Below are 27,964 nucleotides of genomic sequence, written 5' to 3' on the forward strand. Positions count from 1 at the left end.
AACAAGCCTGTGGTCAGTATTGAGGAACTGAGCACTCCGGTAGACCCTGCAGTTCTGGAGCATCCTCCAACAACTGTCGATGAGGACATGGTCAATCTCCTTTGCCACACCGCCAGCGTTGGAATACCAAGTCCAGCGATGAGCTTGTGGGCGCTGAAACCATGAACCAGCCACCCTAAGTCCATGACTTCTTGCAAAGTCAAGGAACTTAGTGCTGTTCTGGTTCATAGTTCCTGACCCATGGGGACCAACACATGTCTCATAACCATCCCTATCAGTTCCAGTCGATGTATTGAAATCCCCCAAGACAAGAAGTGTATCTCGTCTGGGGCACTGATCAACCACAGACTCGAGCGTGGCGTAGAATGCATCCTTCATGGTGAGATCACTCGCCTCAGTCGGAGCATAAACAGAGACCAGGGAAATGACACCTAAGGAGTGATGAATCCTTAATCTCATAATATGCTCGTTGACCGGTGTTACCTCAATTGTCATTGGGGTCAGCTTATTGGACACAGCTACAGCAACTCCTTGGGTATGGTAACCATCAGAGCGACCAGACCAATAGTAGGTGTAACCACCCACCATTATCTCGCCGCAATCCGGTCTCCGAACCTCAGAGTGAGCTGCAATCCCGATGTCCAAACGCTTGAGCTCAGATGATAACAGAGACAGGTGATCATCCTCTCTTAGGGATAGGACATTCCAGGCACCCACCCGAAGGGACCGCCTCAGGTTAACCCAAGGAGACCGCCGTCTGGTGGACGACACCTCAGCACCACTCCGACACACTCTCCCGCAATCTGACCCAGGGATGTTACCCCGTGGTTTCCCTCCTATCATCAAATATTGGGGGTCCCGAAGGCTTTGCCCCAATCCCGTCATCCGGTGAGCTGCCCTGCGAAGGGAAGCTGCACAGGAGGTACTCCCACGGAGTGGGTTTTCAGAATTTTTTGCGTTTTTGGGTTTTGCGGAATGAAGGGTTTTACGGTGGCTGGAGTGCAAATCCTGCCACCAACCTCCTCATAAAAAGTAACCCAACTGCAGGAGGACGTCCGCAGACACAGTTGGGCACGAGATATGGATGGACGTTGGCTCACAATGAGCTCCTCCGCCCTTTGACAGGTTTTGTTTTTAATCCTGCTGGGTGTCCATATCCAAACACCCTCCTCACCAGAAAACCTGGTGGGGGAGACGGTTTAGTCGCCGACAACCCGACCATGGAACAGGTTAGTACAGGTTTACATGGTACCTGTAGCAGGTCACAGATCGAACCTGACCTGACATGATTACTCTAGGATCTCACTCTAGGAACTGTATGCATACAAACATGCAGTTGTCCCGAAGGTAGTTATGCCATGAAGTATATGTGCAGATAGAACCCCTCCTCGTGTGTCATGGGAAAACAAAAGGGGTTGCGTTGCGATGTTTTTTTAGTTAGATTAATAAATCTTTATATCCCCTCCATCACGGTCCACTGTCCACCTGCGTCTCCAGAGCCCAGAGCCTCGTTTTTCCGAGGCAGAATCTTCACGTACGCAGTTCCTTTATGGCTTCCCCAAATGTTCCAATTCAATCTTGGTTGTACCACCGTCCACCTTGCTCAAACACGCATGGAGTGGGCGGGCTTTCCCGGCCTAGCTGATACCCGCCCAGAAAGGGCGGACCCCATGAAGGTCCTGTCCAATCAGGGTGGACGGTGATGTTAGCTTCACCAAGGCCCCTCCCCGACCTTGGGGATATATAAATTACGACACCATCCTCAGAGTAGAGTGAGAGAGTTCGGTGGGTTCGATGGCTGGTTGCAAAGAAAGAAGGAAGGTCTTTAGATGAGTGGTTGAGTTCTTTGGAGTCCTGGAGTTCTGTGGTGGAGTCTTGAGTTTGGCGGTTGAGTTGGTCCCTTGGTTGTTGGTTGAAGAAGGAAGGTCGTGATCACGGAGTGCCTGCCCACGTCTCGCCTCGACGGCCCGTCTCTTGTGCTGGTCCGAGTACACCCGACCTTGACCGGGTCTTTCGTTGGGTCCTGTCTGCTGCCCCGTTCTACCTTGGACTCCTTGGCTGTGGGCCGAACTGCACGACCTCTGGTGGGTGCTGCACCACGGAGCATCCCTTCCCTCAGAACATTCAGGTACCAAAAGAACTGTGACCTCAGCTCCCTCCGTCCCTGGCTGCAAATGTCCTTTGCCATTCAACTGGGTTTATTTTGTCCAAGTGTGTGTCTGAGTGTGTGGCACCTGTCCATTAAGTAAAAACTGTTTAAGTTATTTGATCACCCAAATATTGCCTGTATTATTCTCGTGACAAGTCTGCTCTGTGTCCTCTTTTGTAAGTTGATGTAAAATTGTCGCACTACATCTCTCTTCTGTCCCCTGCATAACATGCCAATAAACCTGTTCCTGTACCACATGAATTTCTTCGCTTAGTGTAAATATATTATTGCAGAAATGTTCCCAGTTCATTTTTGTCTTTTCCTTCATTGGTCCAGCATGGTTTGGATCTAAGTTTAGCCGGGTCTTTATCGCTGATAATCTGTTCATTCTAGCCGGTACGTCCTTGGCAGTTCTGCTCGGCTGCATCCGATCCGGAGTTGGTCGTTGGTACTCTATTGTAGTTGGTCGAGTGATCCGGTTCGGGCAAGTCGTACCGAGGGCGTGGTTCCCCGGTCGTCGAAACCGCGTGGTTAATTAGGTAAACTGAATACTCCTGGCAGGAAGACCCTACGCTACGCGATTGAGGTATTGGCGTTCACGGTCGGTTAAGCGACCCGGCGCGTCACAGAATTAGCCGTGAGCGACGGCCTACAATTCCGGGAGTCTGGTGGGAGACGACGTAACTTCCCCCACCTTGTGGTCGTTCACGCCACCGGACCCCTGCCCGCAACTATATATATATATATATATATATATATATATATATATATATATATATATATACATGTATATATATATGTATATATATATATATATATATATATATATATGTATATATATATATGTATATATATATATATATATATATATATATATATATATATGTATATATATATATATATATATATATATATATATATATATATATATATATATATATATATATATATGTATATATATATATATATATATATATATATATATATATATATATGTATATATATATATGTATATATATATATATGTATATATATATATATATATATATATATATATATATATATATATATGTATATATATATATATATATATATATATATATATATATATATATATATATATATATATATATATATATATATGTATATATATATATGTATATATATATATGTATATATATGTATATATATATATATATATATATATATATATATATGTATATATATATATGTATATATATATATATGTATATATATATATATATATATGTATATATATATATATATATATATATATATATATATATATGTATATATATATATATATATATATGTATATATATGTATATATATATATATGTATATATATATATGTATATATATATATATATATATGTATATATATATATGTATATATATATATATATATATATATATATATATATATATATGTATATATATATATATATATATATATATATATATATCTATATATATATGTATATATATATATATATATATATATATATATATGTATATATATATATATATATGTATATATATATATATATATATATGTATATATATATATATATATATATATATATATATATATATATATGTATATATATATATATATATATATATATATGTATATATATATATATATATGTATATATATATATATATATATATATATATATATATATGTATATATATATATATATATATATATATATATATATATATATATATATATATACATACAGTGTGAGTCAAAAGTATCGCCCAATTACTGTTTTTTCGGCTGTCAGATTCTTTCTGGGAAGTCATGTTGTTAATAATTGTCTTGTAGATTATTAATTTTCGTAATTTATTTATTTTTGATTTTGTTTTGCAGGTTATTGCTGCAAGTTTGGAAAGTTACTGAATTTGCACCAAATTGAACCATGAATTACCTTTCAATGAATCAACGCATTGCAGTCATGAAACATTACTACAAATGTAATGAACAACCAACGATGGCGGCATGCTGTTTGGCACAGGAATTCGATATTAACCCACCTCAGGGAAGAAACATACGATTTATTGTCGAGAAATTTGAAGCAACAGGGTCGGTAGCCACTGGTGGTCAGATGAGGCATGTTATAAGCTTAATGGCACAATTAACAGACATAATTGTGTCTACTGGGCTGCGAATAAACCAAGTGAAGAGTGACAGTTGAGAAGGAGGAAAATTTACCTGGAGTGACAGTTTGGGCAGCCATATCTCCATGAGGAATAATAATTGGACCCTTTTTCTTTGAGGGATCTGTCACTGCAGAAATTTACCTGGATATGCTGAAACCCTTCTTTTGGCCCAGGGTACAAGATCAGGACTGTTATTTCCAGCATGATGGAGCTCCACCTCATTATGGACGTTATGTTCATCAGTGGCTTGATGTAAACTTTCCTAGAAATTGGATCGGCCACCGTGGTCCGATCGAGTGGCCGACACGCTCCCCAGACCTTACACCTCCAGATTTCTTTCTTTGGGGGCTCATGAAAGACCTTGTTTATAGTGAAAAGCCTCGTACCATTCAGGAATTGAAGGCTCAAATCACTGCAAAGTTTGAGGAAATTGATGTCGAACTCTGCAGACGTGTGTGCCACTCTGTGCCTGCTCGGCTGCAATTGTGCATCGATCACGAGGGAGGGCACTTTGAAAATTGCAAGTAAAACAACTTGGTACAGTTCCTAATAATTTTTTCTTGAATAAATGGTTAGATAAACATATCATTGATTTATTTCTATCTTCTTGTACACTGTAATACAAATGGCAAACAAACAATCAACTGACAGAAATTGGGCGCTACTTCTGACTCACTCTGTATGTATGTATATATATATATATATATATATATATATATATATATATATATATATATATATATATATATATATATATATATATATATATATATATATATATATATATATATATATATATATACACTGATGAGCCAATACATTATGCTTGGTTCAGGGTTATGTGGTGGCAAAGCTTAATCCCATATCTTATGATGAAAGTGGGTGGTGGAGGTTTTAACTTTTAACCACAGCAGCATACAAGCGATCACATTTTTCTTTGTCCTCATGACTGTTTCTAAAGCAATTGGCTATATACAGTGTATTCTCTTGGGTTTTAGCATTTCTCAAAGAAGTCCCACTCAACATTTTAATACATTTCCTATTAGTACAAGCATTTCAGTATTACTTTCACCTGTTTCCATTGAAGGCTGCTTTAGCAGCTCCAGTGAATCCCAGCTTGTTGTGGGGTTTGTAAAGATGGAAGTTTGACACGTCTTTCAAGAAACGACTGGCAGAATTTGTAATTTCGACGAATTATAGCAGATGGCGCACCAATTTGAGGGGCGCAACACACTTTGTGATGCAACATCCTCCCTCATGTGAAGCACCAATTCAAAACTTTCTAATCAGGCCATGCATTGAGCCATTTTTCATTTCAACCAACACTCTTAAATATTAATCTTTTGTGCATGTTGTTAGATACAGTACATACTTTCATTCCATGTTGGTGTTTTGAATGCTACCTGTGGATGCAGCTTGGTTGCATTATTTCTGGAAGTGTGGCTGTCATGCTGATGCAGTGCCCCAGTTACCAGTAAGCTGGTACTCATTTTCCCTTCCTCAGAAGGATGACAAGCTGAGTCAACCCACCTGGTGTTATTTCAACGTTTAGTACGCAGAGCTGCGCAGATCATTTGTGGCGATGGGTAAAGATGTCCAGGTGTTCGGATTCATGGTGGGGGCACGAGGATCGTGGTTCCCTGGGAATGAGTCTGCCCTGAATTGTCTGGGGATTTCCCAGTCATACCATACTGATGCGTTGGCTTTGTTGCAAGACCCTAAGATCTTAAGCCAGCCACCTAAACCATGAAGCCAACACCAGACTTTTTCATTCCATAGAAAATGCTCAAAATCATGGCCTGCAAACTTTTGTTTGTCACCGCTTTCAATCATTACTCTTTGGAGCTCAGCAAGGTCGAGAATGCAGTGATGGTAGAGGAAGCTGAAAAGCGACAGAGACGTCACGAGAGTATTGATTACAGGTTTTGGACATCGTTGAATTCAGGTGTTTGGAAAATTCAACCAAAGGCATCTATTTAAGAAGACATTGGGTAAGATCACTGCAATTACACCATTTTGTTCTGTGTTGGTGTAGGGGAAAAAATTAAATCTATTCCATTTTCACTTAACAGCTAAATGTTATCGAGTACCCCAAATAAGTCTAACATCTTCAAGACCAGATATGGTTTTTCTTTTAGTTCACTGGAAGAATGCTGTAGATTAGATATGCTCACTGCTTCTCTGTACATATTAGATAATAAATAAATGGTGACAACTGTACAAAAGAAAAATTACGCCTTGGGACACTTTGTCTCAACATGTTTAATACAACACCGACATACATTCCTAAAATCTGCCATAAGGAAACATTCTCATGGCTTGCACTGCCTTGGATTGTAAAGGTACTAATTATAATTCCTTTTCTTGTTTATAATTGCTTTGTGGATTGTCTTTCAGTAAGCATCTCAAGGTGCCCTGGGCAAGGTACTTGTGGTGGATCTTTTTATAGGACAGATAAAAGGCATTAATACTGTATAATAAAGGAAACTTGATTTTAGATAGAGCGAAAGGGTTACTGGTCACACAAAGTAAAAATTAGTTCCAAAAAAATAAGGTCAGGTAGACAAACTGCAAGATTAATTTTATCATCTGAAGGTTGGCTGGCATTTGTATGCAACCTTCTGGAGGCACAAATGAGAAACTGACATTTCTGGTGTTATGTATTGGTTGGAGCAAAAGTGGCAGAGATATATATATATATATATATATATATATATATATATATATATATATATATATATATATATATATATATATATATATGTTTGCAAATTGCATGCGTAGAGGGAGGATCAAAAGTCAGTTCACCGACATTACCATCGTTATATTCATCAAAATATACTGTACACCAAACAACTGGCTACTGAGCACATCCCAATCTCCCAGGTTGGTAATTTTCCCCGAGGCTGGCTACACTGGGCAGAAGGTGGTTAAAACTCCCCTTCATCAGAATCCAGCCTGGGAACCAAGTCCCTCCAAGGTTGTCTTGATATAAATTTCCTGGCATTGGGTGCCCAATTTCAGCTGCAGCCAATGACTCTTGGGTCTTATTGCCCTGCCCTGCAGCTGCTGCTGGCCTTGAACATCCTGCTGTTGTCCTTGTCTAACTATGACGAGTGGCCAACTGCTCGTGATTTTCTGCACCTATATGGAAATTAAAAAAAGTCAACAGATTTTTGCTGACACCGTCCCCCATTGGCCTATTCTTTTTCCAAAGGAACTGACTTCATTTCTAACCCCTAACCCACAGATGTAAATACACACCCCAAGGGCAGCAAGTCTACGACTCTGGGTAACGAGCCGAACATCAAGGGGTCCAACCCTGGGTCCTGATGCGGCCCATACCAACACCAGCTCGCACACTTTGGCAGATGCAGCCCTGCTCATCTGTGCAGGTTTGACCTCGAACACCTACTCAGGCTCAACCTCGCACCCCAGCGCAAGCTCAACTTCGCACTCTGAAGCAGACTTGTCTGCTGACTTGCCCACCACAGCGTGGGCTTCGCCTGTGTTAAATTGTCATGATTCTGATTATTTCAGAATAAAATCAGCTGTTCCTTTAGGTTTCCTCTGCTGGCTAGTGCATTTCTCAGTAAAGACTCAATCATGAAACCAAGGAGCTTTCAAAAGGCCTCCGGGATAAAGTTGTGGAAAGGCACAGATCAGGGGATGGATGTAAAAATATTTCAAAGGCCTTGACTATCCCTTGGAGTACAGTCAAGACAATCATTAAGAAGTGGAAGGCGTATGGTACCACCAAGACCCTGCCGAGATCAGGCCGTCCCTCTAAACTGGATGATCAAGCAAGGAGGAGACTGACCAGAGAAGTCCCCAAGAGGCCAATGGCAACTTTGAAAGAGCTTCATGCCTTTATGGTAGACTGGTCACTGTGTGCATGCGATAACAATATCCGAAGCGCTCCACAAGTCTGGCCTATGCAGTAGGGAGGCAAGAAGGAAGCCATTACTCAAAAAATCTCACCTTGAGTCCCGTTTGAGGTATGTAAAAACACACTCCAGAGATTCTGAAGACATGTGGCAAAACATTTTGTGGTCTAACAAAACCAAGATTGAACTTTTGGCCTAAATGCAAAACATTACGTTTCGCACAAACCAAGCACAGCAAATTATCACCCAGAGAACACCATCCCTACTATGAAGCATGGTGGCGGCGCATAATGTTATGGGGATATTTCTCATCAGCAAGGACTGAGGCACTGGTCAGGGTCGAAGGGAAAATCGATGGCGCAAAATACAGAAAACCCCTAAAGGAAAACCTGCTGCCCTCTGCAAGAAAGCTGAAATTGGGACGGAAGTTCACCTTTCAGCATGACGATGACCCGAAGCACACAGCCAAGGCTACATTGGAGTGGCTAAGGAACAAAAAGATAAATGTCCTTGAGTGGCCCAGTCAGAGCCCTGACCTATATCCAATCGAAAATCTGTGGCATGACTTGAAGATTGCTGTCCATCAATGCTCCCCACGCAACTTGACTGAGCTTGAACAGTTTTGTGCAGAAGAATGGACAAATATTGCCCAATCAAGGTGTGCAAAATTGTTGGAGACAGATCCCAACATAATTGCAGCTGTAATTGCTGTCAAAGGTGCTTCCACCATGTACTAACTCAGCAGGGTGGACACTTATCCAAGGCGGTTACCTTAGAAGCATGCACCAGGAAGGAGCAGCATTCTGTCATCTGTTTCTTGGGAAGTGAGGATGTGAATCCCAGTGAAATCAATTGCAGCATGAAAATGCAATATGGTGATGCATGTTTGTTGCTGCAGCAGGTGTACTGGGACAGGAAGTTAAAAAGTGGAGTGTCCAGTGTGGCATACGCTGCTCACTCGGCCCAGCCTCACACAGCCGACACACCAGAAATGGCTGCAGGAGTTGAGCGCATGCTAAGGGAAAACCGTCACATTACGCTGGATGACGTGGTCTCTGAATTGAACATTAGCCATGGTTCAGCACACCGTATTATTCACAATGTGCTGGGGTTCCACAAAGTGTCTGCAAGGTGTAGGTGCCGAGACAACTCACACCCGAACATATACTTATAAAATGCAGTGTTTGGGTGTGTGTGTGTGTGTGTGTGTGTGTGTGTGTGTGTGTGTGTGTGTGTGTGTGTGTGTGTGTGTGTGTGTGTGTGTGTGTCAGTGTGTGTGTCAGTGTGTGTGTCAGTGTGTGTGTCTCCTCCATAAGTCCAAAGCCATAAAACCTAGGAGCCTGAAACTTTGCATGCATTCGAATAAAACTCCAAGGAAGTGCAATGTGAAAATTGGGTGTTTTGGTTAATTAAAGCAACCTTTTGAAGATAATTAACGGCCTTATTTAATAACATCCTTCATCAGGCGATCCTCGGCCACCTCGCTCTCTGGGGTCTTAAGGCATTTCCTGGGTCACCTCACTGGGGTTTGAAGCCACCATGTGTTTTGCTCTGCTAAACCATGCCTTGACTTGGAACAGGCCGCAACAATTTCTTGACGATAAAGTTTTTTTTTTTCACTTTCTTCCCTCATATCGAATGCCTGTTCATCATAGCTAAGAATTGCTGTGGACATCGCTTTTTAAAGTACTATAAGTTTTCCAATGAGGAGCTTTGAGCGATTTCATGCATAAAATGATAAGATTTTCCACGATCTACTCTCACGGACTAATTAAAGTATATCATCGAAATATTATTTCGGTTTTGAGGATCAGATACCGTCCGGACTAAATAAGTGTCGAAATCTGTTGTGAAATCTGATAATTTAAAGAAATAATGAGTCGTGTAACTAAGCCAATATACCTATTTACTTTAAGTAAGCAAGGCTGTTTATACTTTGTCTCTCCATTTGGTAGTCAAATCCAAAATTTCAAAGCTTGGCTCATGGACTCTAAACAGTACTGGACGAGACATGAAAATGTGAACCAATTAACCAACTTTCACATGAGAACATTCCAAATGATTTTTCAAACGTATATTATCACAGAAAGTGTAGATCAAATTTCACTCAGAAAAAAACAATGACCAGGCTTGAAAAAGAACAAAGTTCAGGAAACTCACAACAATGTCGACGCATCCACAAGATCTCATATGGAAAGGGATTCTGCACAGTCCATAGTATATGACAAAATGTACATATTCCATCAGAAAGTTCCAAAGTTTTTCAAAGGAACAAGTCATCAGGAAGCTTCGAAACCAGCAGTAGAACTCAAAGCTGACCTTGAATGCTTAGATGAAAGACTTATGAGTTTGACTTCAGGAGATATCGTCGCAGCGGAAGCACATTACCACACATCATGGTACAGAAACTACACCGAACAAGTGCTGGATAAATCATCTTCAAAGTGTGATGAAGTAGAAGACCAGTATGCAAAAGAGGAAAAAGCTGCACTCAATATGCGACATGACAATATCTGTTGTGAACTGTTTTTTTTGTGAAAATAATTCACTGATCAAATTATAAAATTTCTGAATTTAAACAGAATATGCCAGGTCAATGATGCAACAAAAATAATTTACCTCGAAACCTTGAATCAGAACTTGGAGACTCTCTTCACGGTGGATCGCTGAGTGTCCGTTACACCAGATAACCTGTCAAATGAATCAGTCGCAACTGAAAATATACTTTTGAAGAAAAAAATTAGTGCATCTGAAGATCATCAAACCATCACCAGCAGAGTTCATGAGGCGGCCTTGTTCTTGCACGACCAAATTAAACATTCAATTCATGAAAAGTTCTGGCCACCACATCCTCAACATCTAAACCAAACATATACCTCATTACCCAAAAGCCTCGTTCAATTTTTGACAGTCTAACTGCTGATGTGCACAAACAGCAAGAACACGTTAACAAATTTTCTTGCAGCCAGTTGAAAAAATGAAAGTATGAGAAAGCTTTTGGGAACTAAAACAATGTTCATGATGTGTGGTGACCATTGTTTCAAACTTACCCACGATGAACGTACACAAATTGCACCTCTAACTTAAAACCAAGGGGAAGCTTACACACGGAAAGTGTTGCACGCAAGACGTGCTGCTGAAAAATATTCAAATATTATCTGCATTTCAGATGATACAGATGTGTTCATCATTTCTGTAGGCCTAAACCGAAAGATGAACAGCTGAATCTTCATTAGGTGTGGCACAAAAACTCTTGTGAGACTGGTTGATATCACCACGTTAGCTGCGACCGAGGAGATGATGTTTGTACTGCGCTGTTAGGACTTCATCCATGAATGAGGTGTGATCCTGTAAGTGCATTGGCAGATCAGGGAAAGCTGAAAGCCCTCAAAATCCTTCGGTAAGATGAGAAGTTCGCGAAATGTTTTTCATCTCTTGGTACAGAAGCTGTTACACAGAAGTGTTCAACAACACACAAGAATACACTTCCAGCGAGACTGCAGAAATACAAAAGTGAAATATCTTAATGAGTTGCGGTATCAAATGTTCTATAGCAGAGGAGAAGACATTCAATCTGGACATCTTCCACCATGTGAAGATACTCAACTGCAGCACACTCTTCGATCATTAACTTTCAGGCTGCCACCAAGAAGTGAAGCTTTGGGAATTCGCCCATCATTCTAGACCCCACTGATGGACATGGTTGGACAACAAATGAAGGAGGAGATCTGGTAGCAAGATGGATGACAGGTTCACCAGCCCCAAGAGTTGTCCTTGGACGACTTTTATGCAAGTGTCCTTGAGTGTGTCAACCATCTAAATGCACCTACATCCATAATGGTTTGAAATGTTCATCTGCATGCAAGCTAACGACCTGTTTGTTATACGGCTGATGATGACGAAGAGCTAGAACAGGACTCTGAAGAATCTTGTGATGAGTAAAAGGGGGGCACGGGGGATGTTATGAATACCAAAATTAATGTCAATTGGTTATTATCACTCAATGTTGGAGTCGTATTACGATGTGTATGACTTTTTTGTTGTTGTTGACAGTCAAACAATGCACTAACATTTGCACAATGTCATTCTATAAAACTTTTATTTTATAGATTTTGAGTTACAGCCCAACATCATGTCTGAACAAAATCGCACAGAATCTGGTGGCCACTTTAAATCGTCCCAATATTGTACATGATAAGTAATTTAAGAACATGTGATTATTTTCTTTCATTCATTTATCAAGCTGTGAAAGCATTTGTTTTTGTCATTCTGCTAAAGTATTCAAAATCATGCTGAACTTTATAAAATAAATGCAATTTTTTTTTTTAAAAACAAACTTGTGTTTTTTACTTTAATATTGCCAATATTTCAAAATTTATATTACAAATATCAAATATAAATACACCACCATAAGTAAATGTCATTTTCAACAACTTTAAATTATTGGTAAATATCCCTAGCATCACCCAATCATGAGCTGCAGCCCAATATTCGTTCCTTTGAAAAACTTTATAACCCAATAATAATTTTCAAAGATGGCGGCCATAATGATATTTAGGTAAGAATCAGGGATGTCCAGATGTCCATCACATCATTGCATGCAGTTTAGGTATCAAAGTAACTAAAAATCATTGTGACTTGTAGTCCCTCCATTTTGTAGTCAAATCTGTTCTGGCTCATGGACTATTACCTCTGGTCTCTCAGTCCTCTGACCCTCACAAGCTCTTTCTTGTATGATACATGCATTCTTCCAGTAATATACTCTGGAATCCCACTCTTCTCTCCAGGACTTCAAGGCAGTGGTGCTTCCCATGATCTTTTCTATAACCATGAACCCAACCCTTTTCCTTGTGGGATAGTTTGTTTCCTTCCTTTCTCTCTCCTATTTTACTTTCCGTTATTTCCCTTGCTTGTGTCTGTGACCCAACTGCTTCCATGTACATTGTTTTTACCTCTTCCACTGATGGTGAAGGAGGTTATGTTTTCACCCCTCTCTTTCTGTTTGTTTGTCTGTCTATCTGTGTGCAGGACATCTCAAAATGTTGTGGATGGATTCAGATTAAACTTGGTGGACAGTTTGGGTGTGTGACCACAACTAATTGATTCGATTTTGGTGAAGCTCCGAATCCAGATCTGGATATGATAATTTTTAAAGTGATTCTTCACCATTGAGAGAGAGGGCCAAAAACAATATATAGCACGATATCTCAAAAATGTATTGGACCCGATATGTTCTTGTGGATCAGGCATTACGTGGCGGAGGTATGTGCTCTACCGAGTGTCCTAGTTTTCACTGTGTCACCTTGCTCCTCCATGAGCCTCAATGTTTTTGCCCAAAAAGGGGGTAAACTATCTATCTATCTATCAGATTATCTGCTCTGTGCTGCTGCTGCTGCTGCTGCTTTCATTTATTTTCTAATAAAGTCTGACTTGTCACGTTTTGTACATCTTTTTGATAAAGTGCAATAAATAGTGTCACAATTAGTGGAACAATTTGCATATCATTTAAAATGGCAACATTGTTTTCTAATATTAGATTTGTCCTTCCTCGATGCTGGAGCTGAACTGATGAGTATTTTTTGACAGAATGGCATGCTGAATGAATATGGTGATAAAACTAGGCTTCTGATAACATGACGTGTGTACCTGTCATTGAATGTCCCTCCTTTTAATTAAATTGTTTTCCTGAACAGAGTAGGACATAAAGTTCTCATCTCCAGTTATCATGAGTGTGTTTAACCATTTTTTTTTTTCTGCTGGTTGAATAATACAGGAAATTGCATCAAACACACTTTGATTGGAGTGGAAAACTTTGTTGTTGCAGAAGAGTTCCAAACACACAAAAGCTTTGCTGTAAATCCTTTTTTTGGTGACCTTCACATGTCACAGAGTATGATGTGAATATGTAACACCGGTGCAGTGGCTCGCTGGTGAAACAAGATGCGAATACCATACAGGCAAGCCTTTTGGTGAGTTGTTCCACTTACTAGTCCTATTATATCAATCCATTCTGCTTGCACTCACCATCTGCGCACGTGTAATCTGATAACAGTATTGGCTATAGGGACCATCATTGCTTTAGGCTATGGCAGGAAGCTGATGCTTTGCATGACCCATATCTTGTTTCACTGTGGTGAGAGATCCGATTGGGCACAGATGCACCAAGGTTCTTCGAGCAGGCGCAATTAATTTTATAAAAATGCCTTTTATAGTCCATTTGATGGTTTGTCAGGCCTGCAGATCATGTCTGAATCAAATATTGCAGGCATCATCTGTGTGTACTGCACTTAAAACGGTACTTTTGTGCACTGTACTTTGGTTTTAGCACCAGAATTTAAATTAAAAATATATATTCGTTTCTTTGTGTTTGCACAATGAGCCATGCAGATGAAACATGATCGAAACAACTCGTACTGTCATGATAACACTCTACTCCGGCAGTTATGGTGAGAGGGTCCATGGGGTCCAGACCCTTTCCCCCCTCACCTCATCTTTCATAATTAAATAAAATACATTTGGATAAAGATTCAAAATTATACCTTAAGCCCACGCAGACCTGGAGTTGATTTTTATCATAACAATTGATTGCAACTGTTTATCCTTTTTTGTGTCATAATTGAAGCCTGCCTGGCCAGCCGGTCCATTAAAATGTTGGACCAAACTTCCCTCTCGGCCGAACCCAAACAAGGTATAATTAATTGGAGCCGTTATAATAGTAGTAGTAGTCGTAGTAGTATCATAGTTTTGGAAATTATTGAAACTTTAATCGTAATTGCATTCATTACTGTAATTAATTGCATCTGAGAAAAAGCAAGGGGAATCTGATGATTTTATTCATTGTGCTCTAACGTCTTGGCGTTCATCGTGTTCTTCGACAACATTCTACTGCTAAGAGTATAGGCTGAAAAATGTGTTGTTATTCACCATATACTTTTATTGTTGTCTGGTTTGTAGTCACTAGCTCAATGATATTGGCTGTCTTGAGTCGTAGCTATCTGATCGCATGTATTTAGCCACTTCTTTGAATTTAGAGAAACTTCAACTCATGGGATGTTCAAAGCCAAGTGCAAATCAAGTGCAAATCAAGTGCAAATCAAGTGCATTTGAGGACACTACCACCTCAAACCTGAACACCAATCTAAATTTAAGTTTTATTTCTCATATTTATTCGTCTTCTTCTTCCTGTTCCGCTTCTTGAATGGAAACAAATACTTTCACAAGAGCATGATCAGAGTAGCAGGACAGGTTGTCGGGGAGGTTTAACATGACTAAATCAAATAAAGAATGATTAAGACTTGGAGAGATGTGAGTAGGAAATGTGACAGATTGTGTAAGGGAAGCTGCAATGTAAATGGCCCTATTTGCAATAAGATGGACTGTAGTTTGAGGACTGACTCCCAGCAATTTAAGTCTCCACAGAGTAGAATGAGAGAATCTCTGGGAAGGCAATAAAGATTTCACGTTTGAAGAAAGACCTTCATAGATGAAGTCGTCGAAACTTCATAACACTGTGCGTACAGCATTCTTATTGTATGGTATTGATACTTGGAAGAACAATGTGTACCTCCTTCCCCTCGCCTCCCGGCTGGCCACAACACTTTGCAACTTTGCAGGCAGAACACTGAAGAAAGGATGCTCAATACGCCCATGCAGAAAGGACAAAGTGTATGGCACTCGATCGAGAGAGGAAGAAATATTGCAAAGTACATAGTGTTGTTGTTTGAACCAAGGTCACAATGAGAAATGTTTGAACAATGATAATTTAAAATGGTGGTATCAAACATAAATACGATTTGGTTTTCGAGATTTTTGATTTGATCTCATTGCATGTTTGTTCATTTTTTTCGTTATTTTCTCAAAATAATTTCATCGTGGTTTCTTCTAACCAATGACCAATGTGAAAACATATCGGGCTCATCTTCACCCTTAAAAATTATACAAATCAAGGTTAGAGCATCATCGCGTTAATTCAATAATAACAGCCTATCAAGGTTAAAAATAATGTATTTTAATATTTTCTTCCAAGGATTATAGTTGGAGACATCCAATTATTATCAGTAAGTACGATGATGCTCACCATGTAGTTTTCAATTATTTTAGGACATGTATACCCCTACCCTGAGCACTTTTATCAAAACTCCAGATATACTTTGGGTTCCAAATTCTGGGTCTAAGCACATTGAGTTGTGTCATGCAGTTCCTCCTTCCAGTTCATCAAAATACCTACAGCACTACTTTCTTCTGTGCCTTCAACAACCATTAATTTCACCTCTCCTCTGATGTCTGTCTTCGTATATCGTAATTAGGAATCATGAGAAGTTCAGTTTGTAGAGGTTGCCTGTACACAACCATCAACTCCTCTTCATGCCAATTAATGGTGCCAAACCCCTCCATGCCAATACACCCCCCTCTCCCCCCTCCACCTTTGTCATCTCCTCCATGTCCACATTCTCACAATCCCAACCCTTCTTTATGTCCCCCTCTTCAGCATTGCTTCATTTCATATCCACCCTTACAGCTTCCTCTTCACCCTGCCCTCTCCCTTCTTCCACTTCACCCTGCCCACTCCCATATGCCCCCTCCCCCCACTCCATCCCATCTTCCCCCTCCCCAAAACTTCTTCCCTCTTCTCCCTTGCCCGACCATTTCTCGACTTCCCCATTGACCTTCCTCTCTCGGCTTCCAGCTTCCCCCGCCTGACTCCCTCTCGGCTCCCCCACCCCACCCTCTCCAAGCTGACCCCTGCTCCGCCCCCTCTCCTAGTCATTCCACATTCCTGTACCCTCTCTCACATTCTACCTTCCACATTGTATCTCCCATTCCACATTCCTGTACCCTGCCAACAGTGCCTCCTTCCCTGTCCCTAACTGTGTGGACCTCAAATATCCGAGGCTTCCGCTGCAACATGACATCTTTCAATCCAGGCTGCTGCCGATAAACCAGACATCATCTGTTTAACAGAATCCTTCCTCCCATAGGACATCCCTGACTTCTTAGTGTCTCTCCTTGGCTATTGTCTCCTCTGGTTTTATAGGCTTCAACCCCGTCCTGATAGCGGAGTTGCACTTTAGATCAATAACTCTCTTTCTCACTGTCCATGTATTGCTCTTTTGCCTCCAACCCCCCCCCCCCTCCCCTAGAAGTACTTCAGCTGCAAATATATTGTTGCGGTTCTCGAAACCGCGTGCATACAACAGAAAGGTGTCCCGAGACAGTTATCCCATTATTGTATGTGTAGATAGTCCCCGACCCTTTATCTAGTGGGACAACCGGGAGTGCGTTGCGATGGTCCAATAGGGTTAATAAATCATTTTCCCTTTCATTTCATTCCCACTCTTCTCTTCTTTTCTTTCCTGGGATAAATCAGTCACGAACGCTTTAGCAGCAAGGTGGGCGAGCTGCACCAACGTCCACCAGAAACCCGACATGTGCGGCGAGTCACGTACGCTTTAGCAGTAAGGTGTGCGGGCTGCACCAACATCTACCCGAAACCCGGCCCAAGCTAGTGGACCACTTAAGGGGTTGGAGCCAATCAAAGCGCCCGATTCAGGCAATGACATCAAATTCGGCATGATCGCCTCCCCCGAGCTTCGGGCTCTATAAAAGATGGAGACGCTCCTCCGTCTAGGTGGTGTGGTGTGGTGTGTGATTCGGAGTGGTGTTTTCACGTGGTGTGTTCCTGCTTATTGACTCCGCCCACGTCTCGCCTTGATGAACCGCCTCCTGCTTCCAGTCTCCGCCCATGTCTCGCCTCGACGAACCACCTCCTGCTTCTAGTCTCCGCCCGCTACTCCACCCTCGCACTCTGGACTCCGCTCTTCTCCACTCAAGCTCCTCCTTCAGAACACAGGCTCCACACGTGCGACTTGGGTCAGAGACAATGTGACTACTGTCGGGTACCGCACCACAGAGCATCCCCTCCCCCAAAACGCCAAGGTACCGATAGGGTTGGGCACACATCGACTTTTTCTCTGTTGTTCCGTTGAAAGGAGTGTTTTTTTATGGCCATTTTTCACGCTGATCACAAATCCGTTGAAATTTTTGACCTAGGATGATGTCTTAGGTTGGTAAAATGCAAAAAATGAAAATGGCCACCAAATTTACCCACTTTTCAGGTAAAATTTGATAATTATGGCTTACTAGGGCATGTAATATGTCATTTCTTATTTTTTCAGGGTCGCTGATATCGATAATGATACTTTTAAACTCGTACAGGTCAACCAGACTGCCCCACGATGCATATTGCGATAAAATCAGCACAAAAATGTGAGCGTGACCATAATTTCAAAGAATCAAATTAAGAAATCACAAATTTCCATAAACTACTACTTTAATCATCACATCAACATCTCTTCAACATTCAAAGCACTTTTTTCAGCAATATATCGACATTGACAGAAACATTGTCCTCTGGTTTGACAGCATTTCTGATAGATGTTTTCAGTTCGTCTACACTGAATTTCTCAAACGTGAAAGTTTTTGTTCCATCTGTACATTTCACTCTACGCTTCTGGCGTATATCAAGCGCCACTGTCGATCTCAGGTAGCCTATTTCCTTGAGTAGTTGTGATTCATTAAGTCTCTCAAGAGAGTCAAGGGAAATAGGAGTCACTGGACCTCCATGCTTCTTACACGAGAAGTCTCGGCAGACATCACTGTTGATTATCTGTAACGTCTAACGACACGAAAAACGTACAACATCAAAAACAAAGGATATAGTTGATTAATCAATTCAAAATTCGTTCTGAAATTGAAAAGTGGGTATTTTCCATCGAAAATACCCATGTTTAGCGATAAATCCATACAGCCATCATGTGTCACTGTTTTGACCTCATATGCGATATCAGCGACCCTGAAAACATAAGAAATGCATATCACATGCCATAGTAAGCCATAATTATCTAATTTTACCTGAAAATGGGTAAATTTGGCAGCCATTTTGAATTTTTGCATTTTACCAACCTAAGACATCATCCTATGTCAAAAAGTTCAACGGATTCGTGATCAGCGTGAAATTTGGCCATAAAAAACACTTTCAAAAAAAGTATGGTTGTGTGCCCAACCCTAGTACCGAGAGCATAACCTCAACTCCCCTCCCTCCCTGGCTGCAAAAGTCCCTTCCCATTGGGGTTTCTTTTTCTGTGTGTGTCTGAGTGTGCTGGTGCCTCTCTGTTAAGTAAGTCTGTCGAAGTGCATTATTGTTGTAACTGTTATTAATCTCGTGTCAAGTCTGCACTGTGTCTGCTTTCGTAAGTTGCTTGTAATATTGTCGTACCACACCTCTCTCCTCTTTCCCTGCGTTACATCTTCTTCTTCCTCTTTCGGCTTGCTCCCGTTAGGGGTCGCCACAGCGGACCAACCGTCTCCATTTCGCTCTATCCTCCACATCTTCCATTGACACTCCAACCACCCGCATGTCCGCCCTCACCACATCCATGAACCTCTTCTTTGGCCTTCCTCTTCTCCTCCTGCCTGGCGGCTCCATCTTCAACATCCTTCTCCCGATATACTCCGTTTCCCTCCTGCGCACATGTCCAAACCATATCAATCTCGCCTCTCTCACTTTGTCTCCAAACCGTCCTACCTGCGCTATCCCTCTAATATACTCATTTCTTATCCTATCAATCCTCGTCACTCCCAACGAGAATCGCAGCATCTTTAACTCTGCCACCTCCAGCTCCGCTTCCTGTCTTTTTGTTAGTGCCACCGCCTCCAAACCATACAATATAGCTGGTCTCACTACCGTCTTATATACTTTCCCCTTCACTCTTGCAGCTACCCTTCTGTCACAAATCACTCCTGCAACTCTTCTCCACCCACTCCATCCTGCCTGCACTCTCTTTTTCACTTCTCTCCCACACTCTCCGTTACTTTGAACAGTTGATCCCAAGTATTTAAACCAATCCACCTTCCCCACCTCAACTCCTTGCAACTGCACCATACCACCACCCTCCCTCTCATTTATGCACATGTACTCTGTCTTACTCCTGCTGACTATCATTCCCCTTCTCTCCAGTGCGTACCTCCACCTCTCAAGGCTCGATTCAGCCTGCTCCCTACTCTCCCTACAGATCATGATGTCATCTGCGAACATCATAGTCCATGGAGACTCCAGTCTGATCTCGTCCGTCAACCTGTCCATCACCATTGCAAACAGGAAAGGGCTCAGAGTCGATCCTTGGTGCAATCCCACTTTAACCTTAAACCGGTCCGTCATTCCTACCGCACACCTCACCGCTGTCACACTGTCCTCATACATATCCTGCACGATCCTCACATACTTCTCCACCACTCCTGACTTCCTCATACAATGCCACAACTCCTCTCTTGGCACCCTATCATAAGCTTTCTCTAAATCCACAAACACACAATGTAACTCTTTCTGGCCTTCCCTATACTTCTCCATCAACATTCTCAAAGCAAACATCGCATCAGTGGTGCTCTTTCCTGGTATAAACCCATATTGCTGCTCACAGATCGTTACCTCTCCTCTCAACCGAGATTCCACTACTCTTTCCCACAACTTCATGGTGTGGCTTAACAACTTTATCCCTCTGTAATTTCCACAGCTCTGCACATCACCCTTATTCTTGAAAATCGGAACCAGTACACTTAATCTCCACTCCTCCGGCATCCTCTCACTTTCCAAGACTTTATTAAACAATCTGGTTAACAACCCCACTGCCATCTCTCCTAAGCACTTCCATGCCTCCACTGGTATACCATCTGGGCCAACCGCCTTTCCACTTTTCATCTTCTTCATAGCAGTCCTCACTTCATCCTTACTGATCCACCCCACTTCCAGATTCACTATCTCCACCTCTTCCAACCTTCTCTCTCTCTCATTTTCTTCATTCATCAGCTCCTCAAAGTACTCCATCCACCTTCTCAACACACTCTCCTCGCTCGTCAGCACATTCCCATTTGCGTCCTTTATCACCCGAACCTGCAGCACATCCTTCCCAGCTCGGTCCCTCTGTCTTGCCAATCGGTATAAATCCTTTTCCCCTTCTTTTGTATCCAACTTCTCATACAGCTCGTCATGTGCCTTTTCCTTGGCCTTTGCCACCTCTCTTTTTGCTTTTCGACGTCACTCCTTGTACTCCTGCCTACTTTCTTCATCTCTCTGACTATCCCACTTCTTTTTCGCCAACCCCTTCTTCCTTATACTTTCCTGCACTTCCTCATTCCACCACCAAGTCTCCTTATCTTCCTTCCTCTGTCCAGATGTCACACCAAGTACCTTCCTAGCTATCTCCCTCACAACTTCTGCTGTCATTGCCCAATCATCCCACCCATCTTTACCACCATCCAACGCCTGTCTCACCTCCTCCCTAAATTTCACGCAACAGTCTTCCTCCTTCAGCTTCCACCATCTGGTCCTTCGTTCAGCCCTCACTTTCTTCCTCAACCTCACCTCTAAAGTCATCCTACAGACCACCAATCGATGCTGTCGAGCTACACTCTCCCCTGCCACAACCTTACACTCACTAATCTCTTTCAGGTTGCATCTCCTACTTAAGATGTAATCCACCTGTGTGCACTTTCCTCCACTCTTGTATGTCACGCTGTGTTCCTCCTTCTTCTTGAAATACGTATTTACCACTGCCATTTCCATTCTTTTTGCAAACTCTACCACCATTTGCCCTTCCACATTTCTCTTGTTGAGACCGTACCTCCCCATCACCTCCTCATCCTCTTTATTCCCTTCCCCAACATGTCCATTGAAATCTGCTCCAATCACCACTCTTTCATCCTTGGATACACTCTCCACCACTTCATCTAACTCACTCCAGAAATCTTTGTATTCCAGCTCATACCCCATATGTGGGGCATATGCACTGATGACATTCATCATCACCCCTTCAATTTCCAACTTCACACTCATCACTCGGTCAGACACTCTCCTCACCTCCAATACCCTCTTGACATAATCTTCCTTCAGGATTATCCCGACACCATTTCTCCTCCCATCCACACCATGGTAGAACAGTTTGAAACCTCCTCCAATGCTCCTCGCCTTACTCCCCATCCACTTGGTCTCTTGTACACACAGTATGTCCACCTTTCTTCTCTCCATCATATCAGCCAACTCTCGCCCTTTGCCAGTCATCGTCCCAACATTCAGAGTTCCAACTCTCACCTCCACACTTCTACCCTTCCCCCTCTCCCACTGCCTCTGGACTCGCCTTCCCCGTCTCCTTCTTCGCCCAGCAGTAGCACAATTTCCACTGGTACCCTGCTGACCACCGGTACCGGTGGCGGTCGTTGGTAACCCGGGCCTCGACCGATCCGGTATGGAAATTCGTTTTGTTGTCCGCATAATGATTTGGCATAGGTTTTTACGCCGGATGCCCTTCCTGACGCAACCCTGGTCGCCTCTTACAACACACAGGGATATGGTACACCTATTCTAACCGGGGCATAAATCGGGCCCAGCACAACTGGTGCTCATTTCGCCGACCTCGGAAGGATGGCAGGCTGAGTCAACCCCCTGGTGTTTTCTACTTGGTTTTATATATATATATATATATATATATATATATATATATATATATATATATATATATATATATATATATATATATATATATATATACACATATACATATTATATATATACATACACATATACATATTATATATATACATATACATACATATATTAATTCAGTGTCCCAACGGGGCTTGAACTCAGGACCTCTTGGGTCCCAAGCCACTGCCCTAACCACTGCGCCAACACCAGGCTTTCAACTTCATCATCACCCCTTCAATTTCCAACTTCACACTCATTACTCGGTCAGGACTCCCATTTGTAGGACCACTCTTTCCCTGCGTTACATACCCAATAAATATTTGTCGTACCACATACTTTTCCTCGCTTGCTTGTTAATAAATAATTATCATTAGGAATGTTCGCAGCTCGCAGTTGTCTTTTCTCTCATTGTTCCAGCATGGTTCGAATCTAAATTTAGCCGGGTATTTATTCCCAACGATCCGTTCCTTCTAGCCAGTACGTCTTTGGCAGTGTCGCTCGGCTGCATCCGATCCGGAGAAGTGATCCGATTCGGTTTGAATAAGGCGTACCGAGGGCGTGGTTCCCCGCTAATCAAACCACGTTGTTAATTGGGTAACCCGATTCCATAGACGGGAGGACCCTCGGTCATGCGGTTGAGTTATTGGCATCCACGGTCGGTTAAGCGACCCACCGCATCACGGAATTATCCGTGACCGATGGCCTACAATTCCAGGGAGTCTGGTGGAAATCGACATAGCTTCCCCCACCTCGTGGTCTTCTCACCCGACCCCGCCGGCCCGCAACAATATAAAAATATATCAATAATAATACAAAGGCCGAATTGAGGTAAGTTTTACAACTGATAATTTTGACCACTAAAATATAATAACACAATAAAATAGCAATAAATAGAATACCAAAACAGAATAAAAATTACATCTACAAAAAACAATTTTGCAATAATTTCACAATTCACACAACATCAAAGTTCAGAGTTTAACAATCGCTGCAATTTATTCATTGTGCGGATAAGAAATACCATTGAGCTGTTCTTGAATCTTGTGGTTTTACATTTTAACCCAGTCAATTGTTTTGACTTGCATAGCTGAAAGCCACTATGAGACCTCTCTGCAGATAACAAGTGGTGAAGTTTGGAATTTGGAAGCAATCTCGTGAAAGAACAACAAAGTTGTTCACGTCTCTTCTCAAGTGACTCCAGACCACAATTGCATAAAGCATCCAAGTAGCTCCAGTACTTTGGGCCAAGGGTAAGTCTGCAAGCCCTTTTCTGAAGAAATATAACAGCATTGCACTGCTGCTTTGTGATTCTGCTCGACCACACAGGAGGTCCATATTCTAATATTGGGTGAAAAAAGATGTGAAAATGGTTACGAGATCATTACTTGGGAGGGAATTGTATTTTAACTTCCGAATCATGTGAAAACGACCGTTAGCTTTTTGACATGGACATCCATTTAAAATCTTCCTGGATGAAGATACCCAACAGTTTAATGACATTACGATTTTCCATTACATCATTCCACAACAGGTTAGAAGGGGGTGGTTTGTTTCGAGCAAAACAGATGTCAACAGTCGCACACTTTTTGGGGCTAAGACACATTCTGTCCTCTGCAGACCAGTTATGGAGTTGTTCAAGAACAGCTGGCATACAAGATTCAGTGTGAGTACTACGCTTTTCAATAAATGTAAGGTTGTCAACATATTTGAAGCAGGGAATACCTGTGGCAATTTTGCTGTTGTCAGCATCATTGATCATGGCATGAAATACAACAGGTCCCAACTTTGTTCCCTGGGGAACTCCGGCATTAATGCGTGTCCATTCAGAGACCCTGTCAGCTTACTTAACACACTGTTCATGATGGTATTTTACATTGTCTGAAGTGATGAATCAACTCCCATTTGTAGGAGCTTTGAAATAGCGATCATGTGATCAATGTTATTGAAATCTTTAGAGAAATCTGAAAACATCATCGACGAAATTGATCCTGGTGTTTGTGCATGTTCATGAAGTGTGTGCAGAATATCAATCAGACAATGTGAAGCTGATACCCCTTTAATGTTTCCAAACTGTTTGGGGTTCAAGGTTCTGCTTCATTGCTTCCATCATTCGCTGTGTTATGAAGTGTTCTGCAATTTTTTGAGAAGTGGGCAGTTAGAGCAACTGGATGCAAGTTGTCGATGGTGGTAGGTGACGATTTTGGAATAGGAATGACACATGCCCTTTTTCAATGTGCTGGAATGGTCTGATGCTTGTATGACACATGAATTATGTCCGTTAGAAGTTTGGCTAGTTCAGAAGAGAACTGGTGGTTAAGTCTGGCAGAGGTGTTGGCAAGACCGCTTGCTTTGCGAGATTCGATTTTCTCAAATTCTCGACAGACCTCCCATGGCTGGACTTCACAGATTGGAAGAGATGGCAAATACGCTGGGAGTAAGGAAATGTTCAGCGGTTGTAAATCTCCTCCTATGGCTGCAAAGTAAGAACATTTTGCATCTGCAATAGATTGATGATCTGATTGCTTGAAATTCTCAACTGCAATGGTGCGATGTGAGTTACTGCTACAAGCAGTCATTATATGAATCTCGCGATACCATGCTCCTGGGTTTGAACGTTTTAAATGTTTTACCTTGGAAGTGTAGTAATTTTGCTTTGCTACCTTCATTTCGCAGACGACCTTATTGTGATAATATCTCCATCGTGGACATTTTTCATTGAGGTGGAAAACATGCTGTCGAGTTTGTACAAGGGTCTTTATGAATGGCGTTATTCATGGTTTATCATGCCGATGTTGGTGAACACTTTGTTGTGGGAAGTAGGTGTCGATCGCCTGATGGAGCATGTGATAAAACGCTTTGCTCTTGTTTTTCACGTTCTCGGGAGACATGACCTCAGACCAATTGTGATTGCTCGACCATGCTCCAAACTTCCATGCATCACTCTCTTTCATAGGTCTTACAACTCGTTTGTGAACAATGTTCCTACATGGAAGGGGGTCTCAGTCTTACAATAACACACTGATGATAATTGAGTCCAAAAGCTGGCAGGAAAATAAGCAGGAGGGGCAGCTTGCCAAGGAACAGCTCGTTGCAGGACCGCTTGCCACAGAACTAGGAAAAGAAAGAAGTGCTATCGCTCAATGTGCAGTGGCCTTCACACTACCACTCCACAAAAAGAGAAAAACACGATAAGGTCAGTCGGTTTACAAGGATAGCACCAGTTCCTCAGCAGCAGAACACAACAAACATTCAAGTGTGGTGAAGTGTGACAGCAGCTATACAGTGCCCCCTTTTTCCTTCTGCTACCACCTTTTGTTTGTTTGCATGTTGTACCATCCTCCTAACAGTGACAAATCCATTTACATCTTTCTTTCAGCCAACATGGACCAACTTTAACCACCCATTGCGACTCTCTCTTCCGCATAAGTGGTGATTCCAACCATCCCCATACCATTTGGCTGGGTGTTGGTACCTCTTTCACCAGCCATGAGACTGCAGCAAAGAACTTTTGTAACTCCATCGGCCTGACGCAGTCTGTGAACCTTCTGTCCAGGATTGCTGTCAATGGCAAATACTCCCTTCTGGAATTGGTGATGACTAACTTCCCTGCGAATTTCTCCTGCTCTTCCTCTTCACTAATTATCCATTTCATATCAGTCAGCATCTCATGTGAGAGTCAGCATCTCTCTGGCTATTCTCAGAGAGCCATCTCAGTGCCAGCAAGTCTGGCAGTTCACTCATGCTGGTTGGCAAAGACAGCAAACTACCATCTCACTTTAGAATAGGTCTTCTATGTCTGCCATACCTGATGTAATGTGGCCTGTGTATTCTTCCACAGAAACCTGCTCTATCTTATGCACAAATTAATCCCATCTCGTCTTCAGTTATCATACTCTTCCTCCTGCCCATGTTACATTGAATCACGCAGTGAGGTAGTTGCCCCCCAGCCCCCAAAAAAACAAACAAACTTGCCTTTTCTTCCTGGAAGTTATATCTGACCAAAGCCAACCTCAGATCACTCCAGAAAGCCCACAACAACAATGTACCCACTCTCAGTAGAACCAGAAAACAACATCTGTCCAACCTCAACATTGAACTATCAAACTTGTCTCTTGAAAAAAAACAAACCTGGTGACATCTTGTTAAGTCTGTCTCTGGAGGAGTATGCTCCCCCTCCTTCCCTTCCCTTACTCAAAATGGCTCCAAAGCCTCTCCTCATGAGAGGGCCGAATGCCCCAATTCTGTGTTTGCTTTCAAATCTAATGTCTCCAACCCCTTGTTCTCTCTACCCACCCAACCCAGTCACACCTAATTGCTCCTAAACTCTGTCTTTTTCAACTGAGAAGGTGGAGAAGTTTCTTGCAACCCTTGACTTTAATTCTGCAAATGGCCCAGACTGTATCAGCGCACGTCTCCTAAAAACCTGCTCTGCTGCTCTTGCACAACCACTTTCTGCTCTGTTCACCCGATTGTTTGCCCTAGGCCATCTTCCATCTGTATGAAAATGACCCAAGAACTTTGCATTCCATAAACATGATGCAAAAACCAATCCCCTAACTCCAGACCTACTGTATCAGCTTCCTTCCAATCATAAGCATGCTCATGGAATTCATCATCGTTCTTTCAGTTTTTTTCTAATGGCCTGATGTCAGATCATCAGTTTGGATTCAGACTGGGTCATTCTACTTTGGTCTGGCACCACACCTTGATATGTAAACTTTATGTCTATGGTATCCAAGGCCACCTCCACTCATGGCGTACTTGACTTCTCCATTCTCATAGCCAATATGTCACTCTCGTCAGGATCCTCTCCTCTCCCTGTCAAGGCCAGAATGCCCAAAGGCAGGGTTCAGGGTCCCATCGTATTCTTAATCATGAACGAGCTCTCTGACACTCTGAAAAATCTTGTTTGTCTTTTTGCTGATGACTCCACCCTCTGCAGTTATATCCCTCATCCTTCAGATACTGGAGGTAGGCAGCAGCCTCTTTCCTCTCTGCAGACCTTGATAAAATGACAAGCTTGTCAAGCACGAAGAATATGTCTTTGAGTCCAAACAAATCACACACTCACCCACTCTGTCTCCACAAAAGAACTGTCTGGTGAACCCTCTGATCTACTTTCTTAACAATCCTCTTGAGGTTCAGTTACTCAAACGTTTGGGCCTATCGGCCAAAACTTTTGTTTGTGCAAACCACATTTCA

General features: G+C 41.9%; 1 protein-coding gene across 1 annotated transcript in view; it reads left to right on the plus strand.

Moving 5' to 3' along the window:
• LOC147031305 (uncharacterized) overlaps window positions 1-27,964 on the plus strand; it is a 114,859-nt gene that overhangs the window by 14,223 nt on the left and 72,672 nt on the right. Inside the window, exons 3-5 of the mRNA XM_085861471.1 lie at window positions 14,051-14,195; window positions 23,879-24,012; window positions 24,380-24,425. The gene's annotated coding sequence lies outside the window, so the exon portion shown is untranslated. The remainder of the gene's footprint in view (window positions 1-14,050; window positions 14,196-23,878; window positions 24,013-24,379; window positions 24,426-27,964) is intronic.

Source organism: Eptatretus burgeri, chromosome 2, assembly GCF_056783735.1.
Source record: "Eptatretus burgeri isolate ZD-2024b chromosome 2, Ebu_testis_v1, whole genome shotgun sequence".
In the NCBI taxonomy this organism is placed as follows: domain Eukaryota; kingdom Metazoa; phylum Chordata; class Myxini; order Myxiniformes; family Myxinidae; genus Eptatretus; species Eptatretus burgeri.